This window comes from Scyliorhinus torazame, chromosome 14 (assembly GCF_047496885.1).
Source record: "Scyliorhinus torazame isolate Kashiwa2021f chromosome 14, sScyTor2.1, whole genome shotgun sequence".
Classification (NCBI taxonomy): Eukaryota; Metazoa; Chordata; class Chondrichthyes; order Carcharhiniformes; family Scyliorhinidae; genus Scyliorhinus; species Scyliorhinus torazame.
In genome coordinates, this window is record NC_092720.1 from 42,645,838 (window position 1) to 42,661,778 (window position 15,941).

Consider the following 15,941-nt stretch of genomic DNA (forward strand, 5'->3'; position numbering starts at 1 on the left):
AACTTCTGAATTCTAAATTGAAATAATTTATAACATAACATAATAAATCATTTTATAATATCTTAATAATAATAAGAATCGCTTATTGACACAAGAAGTTACTGTGAAAAGCCCCTAGTCGCCACATTCCGCACATTCCGGCGCCTGTTCGGGGAGGCCGGTACGGGAATTGAACCCGCGCTGCTGGCCTTGTTCTGCATTACAAGCCAGCTGTTTAGCCCACTGTGCTAAACCAGCCCCTAACCAGCCCTTATCTTGCATAAAATTAGACACTGGGCATCACCAGGTCCATTCCATGAAGCTGTGCAGCCAAACTGGGTGTACGAGAACACATGAAATAGGAATAGGAGTAGACCATTTGGCCCATTGATCCTGCTCCACCAATCAATATGATCTGGTTGATCTTGAGCTTCAACGCCATCTTCCAACCCACTCCACAAAACCCTTATGTGGTACTGGAAACAGGCTGACAAGGGGGGAAAGGACTTGGCCGGAATCAGAATCCGTGAGATAAGGCCCTGGCTGAAATCAATACTGACCATCTGCCAGAACACTCAATATCTCTATATGGACTTTGTGATTACCCACTCACAGCAGTTAACACTTTTACACAAAAGAACAAAGCAATGCTATGAATGTGTAACATTTTCCAGACAGAAGTGATTAACTTTTCAGCAGGACGAACAATAAACAAGGAGGCCATCAGACTCTACAATGGACTAATAGCTGGTCTGACAAGTGTGTTTCAGAGGGCAATGGATCTTGATTGAATCACCCTGCCTGAACAGGAGTATCCTGTTTATTCCCATTAATGAGTTTAAGTCTGGATGGGACAATAGAATTCAGGACAATTGTGGGTGTTTTCCTATGATTGAGTGCTGGCAGAACCGGGATAAAAGAAGGAACATTGGAACGCATCGTCAGCGACAGCCTGGGTGTCTCCTAGGCACAACAATCGCAAGAAGAAAAAGCCCTGAGCTCCGAGTTCACAGAGGAAGGTATCCATATCGAGTGACTGTAGCCTGGCCAGCCATCTTCACTAAGTGCGGGTAATACCTAGAGCTCAGCTATGAGTCTGAGTTATATTTTGTGTGAATAATGTTGAAGATTGCAATACCCAAATAAAATAGCGTTACAGCAAAAGAATAAGAGAATTGTAATAAAATTGTGTTAAACCGCGAACCTGTTTTTGTCCTTTTCTCGTCTCACAAGTAAGGACACCTGGGTAAACGTATTAAAAATAAACTGGTCAAAGTGCCTGATAATCCACCAGACAATGCTCCATTCCCTGTGAGACCAAAAATCTGTATATCCCAGCCTTAAATATATTCAACTATTCTTGCATTTCACTTCACATGATAGGTGCAAGCAGCCAAGGTGGCACCTGAGCTGAAAGGACTACTTGAGCTTTTTAAACATCAATAATATATGAGGGGAAGCACAAAGTCAGGATGTGTTGCTCATCTCTAATTGCCCTTGAACTGAGCAGCTTACTAGGCCATTTCAGAGGGCCGTCAAAGGTCAAGCACATTGCATATGAATTAGACCAGGTAAGGATGACGGATTTCCTTCCCTAAAGGACATTAGTGAGTCAGATGTTTTTTTTTACAACAATCAATGATATTTGCCATGGTCACCATTACAATGGGTGGCTTTATATTATTTATTCATTGAATTTAAATTCCACCAGCTGCCATGGTGGGATTTGAGCCAATATTCCAGAAATTTAACCTGGATCTCTAGATTACTAGTCCAATGACATAACCACAACGCCACTATCTCGCTGTACCAAGCTGCTTCACAAAACAGCAAATCTCTGTTCTTCCTACTCAGACATCCACAGCACTTGACCGATAAGATCCATTCGGAAAAAAATACAAATCCTTAATGAATCCATACTTTTGCTTCTGTACAGATCAAAAGTTAGCACTGTTGCTTCAAAGCATCAGGGACCCGGGTTCGATTCTGGGCTTGGATCATTGTCTGTGCGGCGTCAGCACGTTCTCCCCGTGTCTGCGTGGGTTTCCTCCGGATGCTCCAGTTTCCTCCCACAAGTCCCGAAAGACGTGCTAGTTGGGCGAATTGGACATTCTGAATTCTCCCTCAGTGTACCCGAAAAGGCGCCGGGGTGTGGTGACTAGCGGATTTTCACAGTAGTGTTAATGTAAGCCTACTTGGTACACTAATAAAGATTATTATTATTAAAGCTACAAAAAAATGACAACAGGCGCACAAAATTAAGATTGGTGGGGCTGCAGGACCGATCACCTTTTGTACATGGGTGGGTGTCCAGTGTGCATAAACATTTGGTACCTCTGTACACCCACTTGTAATCGCCCGATGATGACCAGTTAAACTGCTTAAAGCCACCACACTTCCTTGACAGAATACAGATTACAGACAATTCATGGCAGGACCGAGCAAGACAGACTTGGCTTCCTTCCCAAATGGGAACGAAGCCTTGAAACATGGATAGCACACAGCCCACAGGTCAAGACTCCCTTGTATAAACAATCTCTGCTGCGCAGAATTATATTCAAAACTCTTGATCACTTTTAACTGAAATCAAAAGAAAATTGAGCGCAGTCGGGCATCTATCTGTAGGTTGATTTTAATCCCAAGCTGCCTTTATATGGCACAGCATGCTGTCTTTGGCACAACAGAGGATGAGTTGTGGAGGATAAGGCAAAGTAATAAGGCAAAGGATTATTGTTAAAGCCCAAGCTTCAACCAACACACATTTAAAAGATAAATTTATACCGAATGTCCCACAGATGTAGATCACCAATATCCAATTGATGTAGCTGTTAAATATTGACTTGTTTCTGAATGATCTGACAATAATACTGTAATAAACCTCAAATAGAAAACCATTTGAATATTTCTTGCATCATAAATATTTTTAAGTAATGGAAGGATTGAGCAAATTTCCTTCATTATAAAATGAATGTGAAACATAACTGTTCACTGCTAACAAGGAAAGACAATTTTACGAGAGTGCACTGTTGGCAGAGGGCCTCGTCCACTGGCAATGGAGACTTATTAAATTATCCCTGAAAAGAGTAATAGGGCTGCTAATGCAGGACAGAATGTAGTTGTAGAAGAGGAGTTTAATCCAGGTCAATGTCAATTCAGCACTGAAGCCGACGGAATGCAAACTTGGCAGCCAACACTCTCACATTATTCCATCTCAACTTTGAGTGCTGTGCTGCTCTAAAGTTGTGAAAAAATGAAATGAAATGAAATGAAAATCGCTTATTGTCACAAGTAGGCTTCAAATGAAGTTACTGTGAAAAGCCCCTTGTCGCCACATTCCGGCGCCTGTCCGGGGAGGCTGGTACGGGAACTGAACCTGCGCTGCTGGCCTGCATTGGTCTGCTTTAAAAGCCAGCTATTTAGCCCTGTGCTAAACCAGCCCCTCCATGGGTAGGCTACAACTACAGTTGTCTCTGTAGTCAGGCAATGTACAGTAAGATTCAATTAAGAAAGAAAAACAAATAACTTGCATTACTGTCGTTGATTTGGTAATACCCCAAAGCAATATAGCCCATTCATTATTTTTGAAGTACAGACACGGTTATTAGAAACATAGAAAATAGGAGCAGGAGGAGGCCATTTGGCCCTTCGAGCCAGTTTCTCCGGTCATTGTGATCATGGCTGATCATCCAACTTCATAGCCTTAATTCCGCCTTCCCCAGGCAGCACGGTGGCGCAGTGGATTAGCCCTGCTGCCTTACGGCGCCGAGGTCGCAGGTTCGATCCCGGCTCTGGGTCACTGTCCGTGTGGAATTTTCACATTCTCCCCGTGTTTGCGTGGGTTTCGCCCCCACAACCCAAAGATGTGCTGGGTAGGTGGATTGGCCACGCTAAATTGCCCCTTAATTGGAAAATAGGAATTGGGTACTCTAAATTTAAAAAAAAAAGAAATTCCGCCTTCCCCTCAAATCCTTTGATCCCCTTCGCCCCAATTCTAACTGCTTCTTGAAAAAATACAATGTTTTGGCCTCAACTATTTTCTATGGTAACGGTGGTAACCACTCTCCAGGTGAAAATATTTCTCCTCATTTCTGTCCTAAATGGTCTACCCCATATCCTCAGGTAAACCTGATATCTAATTTTCAAATAGCAATGTCCCCAAAAATTCAATGCAATAAATGGCAATTTAATCTGTTTTGGGGGAGACAAAGGGAATGAGGAATTTGGGGTTGAATACAGGTCACACGGTGGCACAGCGGTTGGCACTGCAGCTTCACAGCGCACGGGTTCAAGATTCCGGCCTTGGCTGACTGTCTGTGTGGTGTTTGCACTTTCTCCCGTGTGCGTGGGTTTCCTCCGGGTGCTCCCACAGTTCAAAGATGTGCAGGTTAGGTGGACTGGCCATGCTAAATTGCCCCTTAGTGTCCAAAAATGTGCACGTTACGGGGATAAAGTGGTGAGTGGGCCTACGTGGGCCCTCTGAAAGAGGGTCAGTGCAGACTCGATGGGCCGAATGGTCCCTATCTGCGCTGTAGGAATTCTATAGTTCTGCTAAGAGAATTTGCTTTTCTACTTCAAATCCTACCATGGCGTTTCAGCTGTTCCACCCAGACAGGTACAGGGGGCCTAATTTATAACATTTCCTCTTATTGTCTTGCCACAGTGATACAGTTGAAGTCAAAAGAGAGGGAAAGCCGGAATTGTCGTGCCACAATTTGGTGCTGCAAAGTGTTAGAGAGATGTGAAACTATTCTGATAACTGAGCTCACAATGTTTACCACACTTCCTTCAAACCACAACGTCTCTTTGCCCAGCCCTACCTCCCAGTACCTCTTGCTGTTCAATACATTTAATACATTAATAGTTGGGGGTGGGAGTCTAAAGGCAGCAAGCCAAGGACATGACATCTTTTCTCAGAAATGCAGCAAAGGCATCAGCCCACTGTGAGCCTTATTCAGAAGTATTCTTCTCAATTTTATTGCAGAAATCTGGTTCTCTGCCATCTCATGCAACAGCCTCATCATGTTGGAGCAATAGTACATTCACAAAGAATTTAACCAGTTGTTTTTCCCCCCTTTCAGTGAATTACAACTGGATGTTTTAACTCTGTGCTCAGGGCAGCACGGTGGTGCAGTGGTTAGCACTGGGACTGCGGCGCTGAGGACCCGCGTTCGAATCCCGGCCCTAGGTCAAGGTCCATGTGCAGTTTGCACAAACTCCATGCGTTTGCATGAGTTTCACCCCCACAACCCAACAAAGTGCTGGTTAGGTGGATTGGCCACGCTAAATTGCCCTTTAATTGGAAAAGAAAAATAATTAGCTACTCTAAATTTAAAAAAAAAGGTTTGATGGCACATAAGAAAGTACGGGAGGAAGAAGCGACGGTCGGCCGAAGCGGAGGCAAACGCACAACAACAACAGCGAAAGCTGACCGGGGCAAGCAAGCAATATCAGGGGCGCCACCCGGTCACCCGCCCCACCCAGATCTATTTTGTATTAATGGTGTTGGATGTACTCTCTTTGTTAAAAACAAATGGAAGAAAAGAAAAGAAAGAGGGGGGGTGTCCCTCCCCCCGCCCCCAGACATGTATATGTGTATACTGTAATTGTCTCTCCAGCCACTCGATGTATATACACTTCCCCAGTTTTCACTTTCCCACCCCTTGATTTTTTATTTACGTGATATAGCATTGTTGTTTTTATCGTTTGTATTATCTTCGCTCTTTTTTTTCTTCTTTGTGTACACCTGTAAATGTGCTATGTGCGAAAAACCCAATAAAAAACATTTAAAAAAAAAAAAGGTTTGATGGCATGTGGATTCTCAGTCAGATAGCCAGGGGTTTGAGGTTCTCCTCAAAATTGGCTAATATATCAATTCATTTAATAAAAATTCCTGGTATTTCTTATGACCTGATGCAGCAAGGTCATTTACCCTACTGGCATCTAATTTACATATTGTAGTCAAAATTCAAATATCCAAGGTATAGTACAACCAAATAGGGAAAGCTTTACTTTCCCTTCACAAACTTAATAGTGTCAAATAAATGATTGAATCAATAGGCAACAATGCAAAAAAGCATTTCAAACTAAATATTTGGTGATATTAACTATTGCAATCACTCAGTTTTAATATGTCGGTCGGTCTTCATAATAATTGTTAATATGTTCTGAAGTCCAGCTTTGAAGATAGCATAGAAAATTCAAAGCAAGTCTGATGACACTCAGGTTAATGTGGTTCCTGGTCAGGGTAACTCGTGTTTCTATGAACTATTTCTGTTCTGGATTACTATTGCGAGATGGTGAGATAACTTTGTAATAAACTTCAACCTCATTCCCATTTCCCAGAGAGACACTCTGGGGTACCTCGTAACACCCAAAAGTGGGTATGTTGAGGTTGGGTCAGGGGTTAATATTTTTTAAAAATCTTACGCCTGACCCAACCCTGTTCACTTCTGGTTTAGACCTTTGCCTAAGATCAAGCGTGTGACCAAGTGTAATGCCTGTGCTTGTCAGTTTGAACCTAGTGTGTCTCTTTTGTGGCGGCCATGAATCGGATTTAATTTGAATTTGAATTGTTTTTTGGAGGAAGCAAGCAGAGGGATAAGGGGCTTTGCCCTGTCCACTCTGCGCATTGGCTCAGGAACACTGAGAAAGGAATAACATTTTTGGACAGAAGGCAGGAAAATAGGTGGACAGCCAACACACTCCCAAGAGGCAGGTGAGCAATTTAAATATTTTGGTGAGACTGGATGACTCTAATTTAACCTGTTTAATAGTCCAGGTTATAGACAGAGTTCAGTGACCCCACAACGAATGGATGTGAATGCAGCTCTGCAGTGTTGCCACTGAATGAGGAGGCCCCATTTGGCCCTTCGAACCTGTCCCACCATTCAATATGATCATGGCTGATCCGGCTGTGCTCTCAACTCCACTTTTCTATCTGTTGTCGTCCCCCCCCCATTGACTCCCTTGTCTATCAAAAATCTAACCCGACTTGAATAAGTTCAATGACCCAACCTCCAATGATCTTCATTGACCCAAACTCCAATGATCTTCAATGACCCAACCTCCAATGATCTTCAATGACCCAACCTCCAATGACCTTCAGTGAACCAACCTCCAATGACCTTCAATGACCCAATGCTATCCGGAGAAGAGAATTCCACAGACTAATGAGCTTCCGACCATCTCAGTTTTAAAAAGGAGACCTCTTATTTTTAAAATGTGTCTCCTTGCTCTTGTCTCCCCATAAGTGGAAACATCTTCTCAGTATGCATCCTATCCTGTGCCCTCAGGATCTTATGGGCAGGATTCTCCAGCCCCCCCGCTCGTGTTTCTCGGGAGAGTGAGGCAGTGTGCTGTTTGCTGGCAGCAGGGTTCTCTACTCATGCTTTTGTCAAAGGGATTTCCCGTTGAAGCCACCCCATGCCGCCGGGAAAACTGCGGGCGAGGGTGCACTGCTGGTGGGACCAGAGAAAGGCCGGAGAATTCCGGCCTACGTATTTCAATAAGATCACCTTTCATTCTTCTAAAGTCCAATGGATATTCCAACCTGTTCAACCTGTCTTCATGAGAAAAGCCCTTCATTGAGTGAATTTTAAAAAAAACTTCTTCTTGGTCCTATATTCCAATGTTCCTATGAAAATCTCCATCCTCAATTCTAGTGAGCCCAGCATGTGAGTGCAAATGACAAGGCTGAAGCACGTTCAACTATCTTCATCCAGAAGTGCCAAGCAGAGTATCCATCTCAGCCTCCTCCTGAGGCCCGCACCATTAAAGATGTCAGACTTCAACCAATAGATGCTTGATATCAAGAAATGACTGAGTGCACCAGATAGAGCATAGGCAATGTGTCCCTGACAACACTCCGGCTGTACTGCTGAAGACTTGTGGTCCAGAACTAGGCATACCCCTAGTCAAGTTGTTCCAAGTTACAACACTGGCACCCACCTAACAATACGGAAAATTGCCTAGGTATGCCCTGTCCACCAAAAGCAAGACAAATGTAGTATCCCCAAACTTGCAGATGACACAAAGCTGGGTGGGAGGGTGAGCTGTGAGGAGGATGCAGAGATCCTTCAGTGTGATCTGGACAATTTGAGTGAGTGGGCAAATGCATTGCAGATGCTGTATCATGTGGACTTTGGTATCCACTTTGGTAGCAAAAACAGGAAGGCACATTATTAACTGAACGGCTATAGATTGGAAGAGGGGAATGTGCAACGGGACCTGGGTGTCCTCGTACACCAGTCGCTGAACAGAAGCATGCAGGTGCAGCAGGTGGTAAAGAATGCAAATGGCATGTTGGCCTTCGTAGCGAGAGGATTCGAGTGATTCTTGCTGCAATTATACACGGCCTTGGTGAGACCACACCTGGAATATTGTGTGCAATTTTGTTCTGCTTATCCGAGGAAGAATGTCCTTGCTATAGAGGGAATGCAGAGAAAGCTTACCAGACTGATTTCTGGATCGGCAGGACTGACCTATGAGGAAAGATTGAATCAGTTAGGATTCTATTCACTGGTGTTCAGAAGAATTGGCGGTGGGGTGGGATCTCATCGAAACCTATAAAATTCGAACTGAACTAGACAGGGTAGATGGAAGAACAATGTTCCCAATGGTCGGCCTGTCCAGAACCATGGATCACAGCCTGAGGATATGGGGTGAACCATTTAGGAGATGAGGAAAAATGTCTTCACCCAGAGAGCGGTGAGCTTATGGAATTCGCTACCACAGAGAGTAGTTGAGGCCAAAACATTGTATGTTTTCAAGAAGCAGTTAGATGTAGCACTTAGGGCGAAGGGGATCAAACAAATGGGGGGAAGGCGGGATCAGGCTATTGAGTTGCATGATTGCCACAATCATAATGAATGGCAGAGCAGGTTTGAAGGGCTGAATGGCCTCTTCCTGCTCCTACTTTCTATGTTTCTATGTAAATCCAAATCTATCCAATTACTGCCCCATCAGCCTACGTTCAATCATAAGCAAAGTGGAGGAAGGTGTCGTCGATAGTGCTTTCAAGTGACATTCATTCACTAAAAACCTGTTTACCAATGCTCAGATTGGTTTCTGCTCGGGTCACTCGGTTTCAGACTCGGTCCAAACATGGAGGAAAGCGCTGAACTCAAGATGAGAGTAACTGTCCGAGACATCACTGCAGCATTTGACTGAGGCATCCAGGAATAGTAGTAAAATTAAAGTCAGGGAAAGCTCTCCACTGGTTGGAGTCATACCTAGCACAAAGGAAGATGACTGTGGTTGTCCACAGCCCCAGGACATCACTGCAGGAGCATCCTAGGCCCAACCATCTTCAGCTGTTTCAACAATGACCTTCCCTCCATCTTAAGGGCAGAAGTGGGGATATTTGCTTATGATTATACAATGGTAAGCATTATTCGCGACTCCTCATATACTAAAGCAGTCTGTGCTCACATGCAGCAAGACCTGGATAACATTCATACTTAGGCTGATAAGTGGCAAGTAACATTTGTGACACAAGTGGCAAGCAATGACCATCTCTCAACCTCACATGGTCCATCTCCGACACTTCCCTTCCCTTCCTGAACCCCTCTGTCTCCATTTCTGGTGTTATACTGACCATCAATATTCATTACTAACCCATCAACTCCTACAGCTACCTCCTAGGATGCTCTTTTGGAGGGTCAGTGCAGACTTGGAGGGCCGAATGGCCTCCTTCTGCACTGCAGAGATTTTATGGTTCCTATCGCTTGCCGTTTCAGCTCATTGTCTTGTGTCCGACTTTGGCCTGCTGCAAGCCCAACACAAACTTCCGATTGGGCACCTTCTGAACCCAACATTGTGTTCAACAACTTTACACTGTGTACGTTCTCCTCCATCTTGACCCCTTTTAAAAAAAATACATGCAAAAATATATTTGTCCCAACTACTCCCCTACAGGTCCACCTGTCATTTGTGCTTAAGTTTTGCTTTCACTGAGCACTGACCTTTGTTCTACAATAACACATTCTGCTAGTTTACCTTTATGTCACTATCAGCACCTTCTAGTCTTTCACACTGGTATTAACAATTCTTTTGTCTTGTGCTCTAAACATCTTTTGTGCAATCTATCCTTTCATTGACCTATTTTAGTCCACCGGGTGTGGTGGTGGGGGGAGGTTCCTTGGTTTGTTGTGGGGAGGGGGAGAGGTTTCATGGTGCGTCGGGCTGAGGAGGAGGGCTGAGGGAGAGGAGGATGGTTGGGCAGAGGAGGGCGGCGGGGAGGGAGTAGAGGTTCCCCTGGTGCATGGGGGTAGGTAATGGGTAGCGGGGGCTCCCCTGTCATGTATGGCATGGAAGTTCCCCAGTTCATGTGGAGGAGGGGGGGGGGATGCAGGGCCTGGAAGGGGTTCCTGATTAAAGGAACATGCATGCATAGAGATTTAGCCCAGATATGTTTCATTTTTATTTTCCCGGATCTTATGTACCACACTGGTAGATTTAGGTTAGAGGATATTGAAGTCCATAAGATGTTGGTGACTAGCTTAAGGAGCTGATTGACACCACTGAATTGGAGTCAAGAACAAAGAAAATAACAGCCCATCACAGGCCCTTCGGCCCTCCAAGCCTGCACTGACCAGGCTGCCCGTCTGAACTAAAACCCCTACCTTCCGGGAACCATATTTCTCTATTCCCATCCTATTCATATATTTGTCAAGACATTTTGATCTTGGTTTCGAACAAAGCTCGGCACAACATCGAGGGCCGAAGGGCCTGTTCTGTGCTGTACTGTTCTATGTTCTTGTTCTATCTTCAACAAGAGAGATTCTAACCATCTCACCCGGTCATTCAACAGTGTTACCATCATTGAAACCCCGCTATCGATATCCTGAGGATTACCACTGGCCTGAAATTCTGTTGTCTGCAATATCCTGAAGTGTCATAAAACTTTATTTTATGCTTCCATCTTAAATACTAGGTTGTTTCAAAAGTTCTTTCCACTAAAGTACTTCATTAAAATAAATAGAGCATCAAGTGGGAAGCAAAAACACAAAGGGAATTCAATCAGCTTGTTTTAATATTGTGCACCCCATAAATATTTAAGAAATCTTCACCCTCAGACTAATCAGCACAAATATCACACTTTAAACTCTAGGCACTTAAGTTAATGTAAATAAAAAACAGCATGTTTCCACATAAATCTCATTTACCGAACACTTCATAACTATGACTCCAAAGTTGATAAATGAATATAACCTTTTTTTTTTTACAAAGAGCCCATGTTACAACACAAGGAATGCTGTTGTAATGGTTAGGGGAAATAGTCACATCTGATACTCATAATTCAACAGATGTATGTATGTACCATACCATTTAATAAAAATATTAATGGATAAAACACCTTTTACCAATGTGCAAACGCTATATTCCCAGTCTGGAATGTACTGCATTGATCCCTGCAGGAGAGGAGAGCTGGTTCATTTGAACTTGAGCAATATTTACTCTATGTGTTTTTGCTGAAGAATCAATTCTGATCTTGGCTCTCTCTAAGGTTGAGTCCTCATCACCTGCTCAATTGACCTCCTTTTGACTCTAATTTCCAAATGTCTTTCTTGTCTGGACAAGCTATTTATTGGCAACGTTGAAGGATGCACCCAAGTCCCTCACTCAACAGATTTTCCTTGTGTTGCCCAAACTGTCCCCACCCCTCCATCACCAAAAACTTTGCAACCAATTCAAAAGGTTACTCATTTGCCACTCATTTGTCTGCTTGGCAGCATTGCCATCTGAATGGCGCATACTTATATAACTGGAACACACCATGAAAGCAACCATCAGTTGGATATATTGATATCAATATTTTATTTTCAATGTTTTAAATGTTTGGATTAATTTTTTTCATTCATTCATGGGCTATGGGCATCACTGGTTGTGCCAGCATTTGATGTCCATCCCCAATTGCCCTTGAATCGAGGATATTCAACAGTTAACCACATTGCTGTGGGTCTGATGTTACATGCCTGCCCGGCCAGACCAGACAAGAATGACTGATTTCCTTCCCCAAAGGACATGAGTGAACCAGGTGGGTTCTTACAACAAGCGACGATGGTTTCACAGTCATCATTAACTCCAGATTTTTATTGAATTCAAATTTTACCATCTGTTGTGGTGGGATTCGAACCAGGGTCCCCAGAGCAGTATCTCTGGCCTCTGGATTACTCGTCCTGTGACATTATCACTGGTGCTTCTACTTACGGAGGGAGGAAAAATGAAGTTGACAATTTCTTCTACCCTCTCGCACACAGTTCAAAAATATCACACACAAACTACATTGTCAGAGAAGCCAGTGAGCATATCATCTGTCCACCTTCCAAGATCAGGAAACAGAGCCGCACTTTCATACTGGGGTATGAATAAAAAATGCAATTAAAATTTGAAGAAATAACCACAAAACAAAATTATTCAATTTAAGGCCAGTGCAGTCACATGATCAACAATTAGATAATGGTCCAATCACCTAATTTAGTGATATTGTTTGAGGGATAAATATTGACCAGGGCAAATTCACTGTTCTTCTTTGAAACAAGTCCTTGGATATTATTTTGCAGCAGTGACACCAGGCAGGGCCTGAGTTTAACATCTCTGTTAAAAAGTATCCCCACTGGAGGATCAGCCTTCATTTTGTGCTCAGTTCTGTGGAGGGGGACTTGAACTCGCAATCTTCTAAGCAAGAAGCAACTGTACTGAGCCACAGCTGCTACAAAAACTGAGGCCTCCATTTTCACAGACTCCTCCGCCCTTCCCAAATGTGGGACTCACACAAAACAGATCACTCAGCCTGTGTCAGCAGGCAGCCCAAGTCCTTCTGATTTCCCACTGCTTTCCTGTTAGGTCCAACGGACCTGCTAACCAAACATCCCCAACTCCAAAATTTTAAAACAAATAAGCAAAGGTATTCAAAGAAAATTGATTTTAAAAAGCCTTTTCTTTAATTCCTCCATAGTTTTTCTCCCAGGTCGCTTGCACCAGAGCCCAGGAGATTAATGCTTAATTACTGGAGGCTCCACAACAATGCTGGAGGATTAGTCGCACTGCTTGCCTCCCTGCAATAGGGACTGCCCCAGGTCTCATTTCTGCCATTCCAACTCACCTCACTACTCCCCTGCCCCAAGGCCATGTGTTAAAATTGAGGCCAAGAACTGATCTCAAATATTGGCATAAGAAATCATTTTAATTGATCAGTAAATTCACCCTGAGAGGTATCACAGCAGGAGGAAGATTTACCAATCCAGTTAATATTTCCTGGAGCACCACATTCAAATGGGAATAAAACTTTGTGCTGATAAAACAGCACAAGTGGGCCTAGGTAGGGTGCTCTTTCAGACGGTCGGTGCAGACCTGATGGGCCGATTGGCCTCTATCTGCACTGTAGGGATTCTATGATGCTATGTATAACACAATGGGTTGACCCACTGCTTCACCCAGCATCCTGTAAGGTTAGTTTTTGGATAGTGTACAATACTCAAACAATGTGACACCTGCTGTAATGATGCAATTTCAGAGAATTCATTAGTGAATAAAAAGGGATTTATTTAGTGATATTCAAGAGCAGAGGTATGTTTGCAGCTAGCTTTAAAATACCACTGCCTAGGAACTCTCCCCCCCTGGGGTGATACCCCACTTTGAGTCCCAATTGGTCACCCAGACCAGGTGACCCTTACTCTGCTGTGTTGCCTTTATAGGGACAATCACCACACCCGCCTTTGTTTATAATGTGAAATGCATTCAAATTGTCAGTCTGTTGATTGAGGGTAGCACACTGTGGTGTTTTGAGGCAATATTGCAGAGGCTACTTATATAACCGAAAGGGATTTATTGATAACACAGAAAACAGGCACAGAGTCTCTAAACAGGTATTCAACTCCCGGGTCCACACTGTAAATAGGGCCCCGTGTTTTTCCCCATTGGTCAGGGTTCGTGCGTTCTCACACAATAGGCCCCGAACTGATCACATGAACCGCGAGGGCTCACGTGTGCTCAATGCACACACCCAAACCTTTTACAACCTGTATTTTCATTTTTACAAATGTTAATTTGCCTGCTTCATATTTACAGAGCTTTCTACTTTAATTTCACTGAAAATGTCACAAGGAAGAAGTCCCTTTGCTCATTGACGTGGTTAAAACAAAAGAGAAAAAGATGTTTTTTTAGATGCTAACTGTGGCTCAGTGAGTGTTTCGGGTCTGGAATGTTCTGCCTGGAAGTGTAGCAGAGGCAGGTTTAATTGAGACATTGAAGAGGGCATTAGATGATCATTTGAATACAAACAATACACAGGAGAGAGGGGAAAAGGCAGAGGAATGGCATGAAGTCACAATGCTCATTTGGTGAGCCGGTGCAGGCACAATGGGCCGAATGGCCACCTTCTGCACCGTAACAATTCTGTGACTCTGTGTCCAGGAAAGGCCATCTAATTTGCACAGAGAACGTGGGTGCGAACATCATTGCGGGCACCTCTCCAGTGTCTGCCTGAACTATGTAATGTGAAAATCCTGAACTAAGTTTCCAAGGATGCCCTGAGGAACTGAGGTCACTACGTAAACAGAAGCGCTTTAAGAAGTGTTAATTCTCTCAGGAGCCTAATTTCTCTCTAACAGCATGGTGGGTGTGGCTATTCATGGCCTCCTGTGGTTTAAGACAGCAGCTCATCACCACCTGCTCAAGAACAATTAGTGATGGTCAATAAATGCTGGGCCAACAACACCCACATCCTGTGAAAGATTTTTTTTTAAATTCTCCTGCTTGGCCTTGAAATCCTCCACCCAGGAGAGTCCCATCACTTCTTTCATGAGACCTACATCTGCCTCTCTGGATACAAACATGGTTCATCTCACCCAACCTACCATCCACTAGGACTATCCAGAACCCCAATTATGCCAAGGAAGCATGAACTCTTACCATGGAAAGGTACTGCCCACTGCCCATGGCTCCACTGCCTGTAAGGAAACACCTGACTTAGGCAGACAGCCATTTGTTTCTTAGAAGGTGCACCAGAAAATCCTGGAAGTAAAAAATTCAGCACTACTGAGTTCATGGCATGTTCCAGTGGGTTCCACCACAGTTGGTCAAAAGGCGGAGGCTGGTGGGACCCTAGCAGGCTTTGGGGGAATGTCTTGAGCTGGAAACTGGTTTTGGGTTTTACCACCAATTAAGGTCTCGCTAGGGTCACATGCTAAATCCAAACAAATGGATAAATAGACATATGCCTATTGTCATAGATTTGCGTAGTAACAGCAGTAACATAAATCTAACAAGACATAATAGGATGTGATCTGCCCACGAACAGGTAGAAATCTGCCTCGCAACAGTAGTGTCCTGTAGTCAAAAGGCTGGATGAGATGCATCTTTCCCAATAACGAGGCTAGCCAGCATCTAGATAGAATCAAGTGTGAATCATTTATTAGTCGAAACAGCTTGCTGAGAGATCAGAGAGGTATACACATGCTAATGTTTAGAGTCAAAGAATTGGATAGAGGCAGAGAGCCAAATACACAATGTAGAATCAAATGATATAATTGTCAGCACCCTCAGAAGTAGAGAGGCTAGTTTACATCTAGCAGCCTGGAGGCCAGTTTTTACTTCAAACAGTCGAGAGGCCAGTTTTATCTCTAACAGCTTCTGAATATTAGAGTCAAGAATCAAGGCAGTGCAGAAATCTTCGTAAAGGCAGTTTAAATATCTTCACTGGACCAGGAAAAGACGTTTCCCAGACTTGCAGTGGGATTCTCTGACCCCCGCTGGGACGGAGAACCCCCAGGGGGCGGCGGGAATCCCGCCCCATTGCCCCGACGCCGGCTGCCGTATTCTCGGGCGCCGGTTTTTGGGCGGGGGTGGGGTTCATGCCACGCCGGTTGGGGGCCGTTGGCAGCGGCCCTCCTGGCAATTCTCCGGGCCCCGATGGCAGAGCGGCCGCCTGTTTTGGCCAGTCCCACCGGCGTGGATTAGAC

The 15,941-nt window shown here is 44.1% G+C and overlaps 1 protein-coding gene across 3 annotated transcripts in view; it reads right to left on the reverse strand.

Annotated features, from left to right (window-relative positions):
- The window catches only part of LOC140389667 (uncharacterized), a 405,956-nt gene that overhangs the window by 352,778 nt on the left and 37,237 nt on the right, over positions 1 to 15,941 (reverse strand). The gene's annotated exons all lie outside the window — the stretch shown is intronic.